Source organism: Pteropus medius, unplaced genomic scaffold (assembly GCF_902729225.1).
Source record: "Pteropus medius unplaced genomic scaffold, Ma_sr-lr_union100, whole genome shotgun sequence".
Taxonomy (NCBI): domain Eukaryota; kingdom Metazoa; phylum Chordata; class Mammalia; order Chiroptera; family Pteropodidae; genus Pteropus; species Pteropus medius.
In genome coordinates, this window is record NW_024351073.1 from 14,158,514 (window position 1) to 14,165,673 (window position 7,160).

General features: G+C 32.1%; 1 pseudogene; it reads right to left on the minus strand.

Annotated features, from left to right (window-relative positions):
* Positions 1-2,091: 2,091 nt before the first annotated feature.
* On the minus strand, positions 2,092-2,210 carry LOC120586391 (uncharacterized; annotated as a pseudogene).
* Between the last annotated feature and the right edge of the window lie 4,950 nt (positions 2,211-7,160).

The following is a 7,160-nucleotide window of genomic DNA, read 5'->3' on the forward strand; positions in this document are numbered from 1 at the left end:
CAGTAGATACTTTGAAATATAGACAATCATAACATCAAGCATTGAGCTTGTGTGCTCTGCATTCACAGAAAAATAAATATATTAAGTAAAAGAGGTTTAAGATAGTCTTCACCCCAATATCAAAAACATACCTCTGAGGTTCCCTCTCTTTTAGGGCATGGCTATACATAATCTTCATACCAGAAAATTTGAGAGACCCATGATTTAACTGTTTCCCCAATTAGAATTTCTTTCAATACATTGTATTTGATTTACTGAAAAGATGCTGCTTCCTGACATTTAAAACCATTCAGGTCTGAAACTCATTTAGTGTTGAGTTAAAGTGCATGGCCTCTAACATTTATAGCAATTAGGTGAGGCAAAATCATATCAGTAAAGTATCAAACCAACAGTGTAGGGAAGGAAGGCAGATTAGGAAGATAGAACTAGAAAGACCGTCTGTACGTCAAAGATTCCTTGCCTTTGGGATTTTACAGGTCAAATAATTTCTAAGGAACAGTCTTAGCAATTATAATACTACTACTTCTACTTATAATGATGTTACTAACAATTATTTTACTAGAGGAGAATTTAAAAATGTGAAAAAGAAATCATTTTATATGACAATATCTTAAGTCTGAACATCTTAAATCCTAGGAGTCATAAAGTCACAAATACAGACTACAGGAGAGTTCTTGAAATTGAAGCATGTTCTAAATTTTTCCTTTACCTTATGATCCTCATGGGCCACAGGAAACTGAAACCGGAATTAGCATTTATCTAGAAAAACTTTCAGGAACCAAGACTCTAAGTTGTGATCTTCAAAACTTCTTGGTTGTATTCAGTCTCTTTTAATCAGCAAGAGATCCAATTTGTCCCTCAATATATGTATATTTTGTAATGATAATATATATATATATATATATATATATATATATATATACACACACACACACATACACAGGCACACACACTGCTGTGCTAACATATTATGCAAATTAATAGCATAGATCAAAATGAAAAATTTTAAAAGATGAATTGAAATGAATATGTTAAAGTTCTAATATCTTTTCTTATATACGAGTGGAAAATTTTAGCATCTGCTGTTGTGTTCAACCCAATTTAGAAAAGTATCTGTACAATGACTCTGCTTGTACCTTCTAAAGAAGTATTGTGCTCCCCACAGATGCTCGTGGAGGGGGACACAGTAGAATAGAAAGTCCCCATTAGGCGGTTAGAACCACATCAGTCTATCTCTAATAACCCATTTCTGTGTTTTCCACATCTTTTTTGGTCTGACTCCTAAAAAAATAAAATTCTTCTACTTATCTCCTTCAGTTTTCTTTGTTAAAATGAAAGATGCGTGCTCACATTAATATTGTGGAGGTTTTAGCTTTTATTTGTTTTACACATTTCATGGAAGCACTAATTCTGTGGCTATATATCTAAGACGAGGATAAAGACATGTTTTAATGAATTCACTTATTTAAAATGATTTATTTTAATGAAGAAGAGTTTTGTTGAATGTTAGCACATGACATAAATCTAGGACTAGTCAGATATCAGGACCCAATATAGATCTGGCAAGCCCTAGTTCAAAAGACTAGCCATCTCATGGGCTGTATACTCTGCTCTTTGTTGAACCAAGAAGGCTAGCCTGTTCTGAAAATGAAGACAGTCTGCGGAGATTTCATATTCTTTTGATGATTGACCCATTTGTCCTTAAGGATATGTAGAATCTCAGTGTCTAAGGGCTACATGGAAATGTTCTTTTTCTCACTTCTTCTCAACTTGAAACCAGTCCTAGCCCCCACAAGGTATCTTAAAAATTGTTTCCCCAAAGTCTAAAGTGACAAGAGCTCCTGGACGGAAAATATATTATATTTCTTATGATACAGGGGTAGATAGTGAGAAAAGAGAAAAAAGGATTGATGTCCGTATTTTATTTCCGACATGGAAATATGCATACACACAACTTGTCCCTGTGGAAATATATGGGTAGCTCAGAAACTATTTTATTTTATTTTTTTTAGGCGAGGCAACCCTTGGTTGACCTCATAGATTGCAAGGACCTTGTCAGCTTACAATCCCTTATTTTTTATTTAATTTTTATGTCTACAGCACCTGGTCTTCCTAGGTGGTCTCCAATCCAAGTACTAACCAGGCTTGACCTTGCTTAGCTTTCGAGATCAGAAGGGATCGGGTTTGTTCAAAGCAGCATGGCCGTAGTAGACTTTAGAAACTATTATATGTTTACTTTTCTATGAAAAAACTTATGTGAATAAGAGTGGTGAGAATCCGAGTTCTTTTACCACTAGAGAGCCTATGCTTCCCTGCTCGAGAAACTAAGATTCAGTTACTCTAATAGGAAAGATTCCAGGATATTATTCAGCACTGTGTTGCAGAGTTGATTTAAAAAAAAAAAAAAATTTCAAACTGCAAATATTAAAAAGAAAATTATTTACCATATTAAATGGTGAACTTAAATTCTTGACAATTATTTGATTTATGAATTCACATGGAATAGTCCTGTTGTGCTAAATTCCAGTTGTAGAATAACATTTTTATTTACTCCCCCTAAATTAAGATACCTATAAAATATTTTATCTAAAATATTTCTTTTTGAATATTTGCAAACCTAAGGTTTCCAGGTTATTGTTTTATAGGAGGTAATGTTGAACCATGAGCACAGATATTCATCCTTTGAACATTTTTATGTTGAGGAGCAATCAGCTATAAATAATTCATATTTTGTTGTTGTTATTGTTATTTTTGTTGTTTAGATGTGTAGTTTGTGTTGATGTTTCGGGGACTTCAACTTTAGGAGCTCTCATTCTCTCTTCCAGCTGCTCAGGCCAAATGACTGGAATCATCATAGTTGCCTTCACTTTGATGCCAAACCACGTTCAATGTATCCATAATCTGCCAACTTTCCTACAGCTGCATTCCCGTCCAGAGTCACGTTGTCACTATCTGTCGCTTTTAGTACTACACTAACCTCCTAATGGAACTCCATGCTTTCTCCATCACTCCCCTTGATTGATGACAGAAGTTTCACTTCAGTTTACCTCAGATCATGTCGCTGCCTATTCAAAGCTAACCAGTTTTCCCATTTTAGAGTAAAACTCAGAATCCATTATGTGTTTCATAATTCTCTACCTTGCCTTCCGCCAATTCCCATCTCTTATGTTTCTGATTTAATCCCCTACTACTCCTCACCTCACTCATTCTGCTCCAGACACATTACTCTCATTTTTCTTTTTTTGAAACTGTGAGATGTCTCTGCCTACCTGTCTTTGTGCATGTTGTTCTCTTTCCAGAAATGCTTTTCCCTTATCCAGATTGCTTTCTTCCTCAATTCCTTTGGCATCCATCATATCTTCACTGACACTTTCCATTTTTCTTCCTTTTTTTTTTAGCATGTGTGATATACTTTAATGTGCTTATTATTAGACTTTATTGTTTGTCTTTCTTACAAGAATATAAGGTAAGATAGTTACTGCTGTATCGTTGGGAAAATGCTTGACCTAAAGTGTGCTCTCAGTAAATATATGTTAAATGAATGACACCAGTTATCCACATTTTTAATTTCCAAAACCTTAACACTTATTTGAGAGTGAAGTAAATGAGCATGTACTCCCCGGATGACTTTTATATTTGAAATTTAATGCCTTTATGTTATTCTTGATGAGTTAGTGACCTAGAAGGAGGCAACTTGCTTCACTAAGTAGACAGTTTGCTCAAAGGAAGAATTATAAATCAGTTCTTCTAGAACCTCAATCTGCTAGATTCCTCTAGAACTCTCAATTCTGATAGAAATCAATGTAAATTACATTGTTTTTTAAAAATATTCTTCATTACATAAGTAAATATATTTCAGTGATTGGATGGGATGTAGAAAAACAAAACTATTTTTCTATGCTGTCTTATATATATGTATATATTTTTTAATTTAGTTAACTGGGAGATTTTACAAGAGAGATATAGTTTGCTTTTTCCCCCTATGGAACTGAATTATGGCTCTTTTGAACTCACCTCTTTAGTTGGCACCTCAAAAACTTCTTGAATGAAGGTCCTGGCCCTATCCACAATATACCTCGTTGCAGAGATAAGTTGTTTTTCTAACCAGGCAAGTTCCCTTCTGTTCTATTTTTCTAAAAAGGGAAAAAAAAATATTCTACAGATGGTTAGCTCAGAGGACTATAGAATAATAGAGACAGCAGTAATCTGGCAAGATAGATATGCCTTCTAGTTATTTATCAGAACAAAAATATTGTAGATATTGTCAAGGAGAATGATCTACTGCTGCACAATTATTTTCCAATGTGTGGTTCAGAGGATGGTCTCAAGAAATATTCTTATTCCATACTTGATACTACAAATTAATCATGCTTTCAATATGAGCTCCAGAGAAGTGTTTGTTTGGTTCATACCACTCTATTACCACCTCCTAACTCAAATTCCTCTCCTAGAGGAATTTTCCTCATCCTAGAATTGTGCTTTGTCATTGCTTATACTAAAAGGTGTCATAAGAAAAAGTGGCACTAGTTATATTCACTGTGATGATGCTTTTGAATCTGTACCTTATGTTATGCAATGTCCAGTTTATGGAGATTCACAGGGTAAAACTGTCAATGGCCTCGATGTTTCTTTAGTGAAATTGGCTTGTTTTTAAATTATGGATGTTGTGGCTCATTGAATGGATTGTTTCTTTTGTTACAAGCAAAATTAAGACTAAAGTTGTGGTCTTTCTCTAGGAAAAAGTTTGAAGCCCTCTGTGCTGTTTGAGATCATGCTTCAGAATGACTTGCTGAATTTAAAAGCAGCCTCTGCTACCTGCCAGAAGCATTTACTTAGCTAGTGAGTCATCCTCTCTGTGTCAGCTTCCTCATGGTAAGAGAGGATATATCTTCTCTCAGAGGGAAGTTGTCACGATTATATGTGGCAATTTGTAAAAATGCTTAAAACCGTATTTCATCATATTATAAGTGAAGGAGGCAATAAAACCCTGTGGAGTCATTTTCACATAACCTGTGTATTAACTCTTAATTTTTAAAATATAACCCTAATCTATGTTTTCTTTACTTTTTTTCAAAATAATTTTTTTATCCAAAGTGTATTATATGTTTAAATAAATACTAAGACCTTTCTGTTAAAGGACTGCATTAAATTGTTTCTGGTAAAGCAAGAAATAAATAGACATAATAAAATAGATGTAATACATCCATCTATTTTTCTATCATCTATCTATCATCTATCATGTATCCATTTCTCTATCCATCTTTCTATTCAACCATCTTGATATAAATATAAAACGCATGCATATAATAATAAAATATTTAAGTAATGCAATCTGTATTTACATGGATTTTTGTGTTTGTATCAACCATTTGAAGTGTCTTTATTCATTTATCTCACTTTAAGCAAGTTGTTAAATATTTAAATCTCATAGTAAGATTATTACTGTTTCAAATCTGCAGAAAATGCCTATGCTTTCTGGAATCATATCTTGGGTTCAAAATGTTTACAATGTGAACAAAAGTTTAAGTGAATTTAATATGTCATACTATAATTAAAGAGTAATTATATTAAAGAGTATATTACATGCATTATAAATTATAAATTAGTTTACTTATGTTATACTAAAGTAGATTTAGGGTCATAGAAACTGCATTGCTTTTAAGTAATTTACTAACATTATAACCTATTATAAAATCGTAGTGGGAGTAATGTGAATTTAGTGCATTCTATTATAGAAATTTCTCAGCAGATTAATCTACTCCTGTCAAGTGTGATTATAAGTATAGATAATATAATTCACTGTGAATCTCAATGAATACATATATTTACATATGTATGTGTGCATATATACATATATACATAGGTATGTGTACATATATACATATGTATGTGCACATATATACATATGTGTATATATATGAGATATTTGGAGATTTTCCAAAACTTACTGTACCTTGTAATCCTTATGTAATTAGTAATCTGAAAAGTGTTTGAAATTATTATTTTTTTCTTTATTTGTTGTCTGTTTTAAAGGTCCATTGCTTTTCTTGAAATCAAAATCTTTTCTGTTTATTCCCATCATAATTATATAGGCTGATATTATAACTCCCTCCCAAAGATCTAAAAGTCTGTAGTACTCAATTTTGACGTACAAACTGATACAGTGTAAAATCATAAAACACCGTGTTATTTTTATTGATGTTATTTTTATTGTTCTAAAATAATTATATACAATTCTCAAAGTACATTAAAAGAATGCATGAGGCATTTTTTTTTTATCCTGCCAGTAGAGAAAATTTGCCCTGTGATAACTTTAATTGATGGGCAATCTAAAATACTATATTTTTCTGCTCTAAATGATGTTTTTCTCACAAAGATTTTATCAAGTTAAATTACACATACAGAGTTAAAAATTTACTTTGAATATTTTACATATTAATTATATATAATAAAGTAAGATTAAGAGACGTAGAAAGCAAGAACAGAATGGAGCAGACGAAGTCAGGTGCAACATAGTCTGATATCATTCCTGCTTGAAATTAAGCACAATACTAAAGCATACATTTTGTTAGTATAGATTATCTACTTTTCTTGTTACTGAGATATTGACATCACACATAAATAAATATTTACTATTACATCTACCTATAAGATAAGAAGATTATTCCTTAGCATCTCATCTTCTCATCTCTCATTTAAGGGGAAACTAAATCAACATGTATGAATCCCACTAACAAACAATATGTATTTGTGGTACACGGTGTTTCATTGATAAACACCATTGCTTTCCTGTCATGGGCTAATAGGATACATTCATTCACTCTTGAGGTTTAGTCATGTGCGAGGAAAATGAAAAAAAAAAATTTTTGATGAATTTTATAGGCCGTTGGTTGTGAAGTTGCTTGTTTATTAGACAAAATAGCTATTTGGGGGAAGATAAGAGGATCAAAAATGCACATTGAAGTTTTTTCTTAACTCTACACTTTCTAGCCAAAAATTTACATATATAAAAAAATAAAAGGTTATAAATATTTGACTCTAAAGCAATAAACCATAACCAAAGTGTGTATAAATTGCCTATGATCTCATTTAACAATATGCATTCATTAAAAAATATTTATTGAGAATCTATTAGATGCCATTTAATTGGGAGAAAGTAG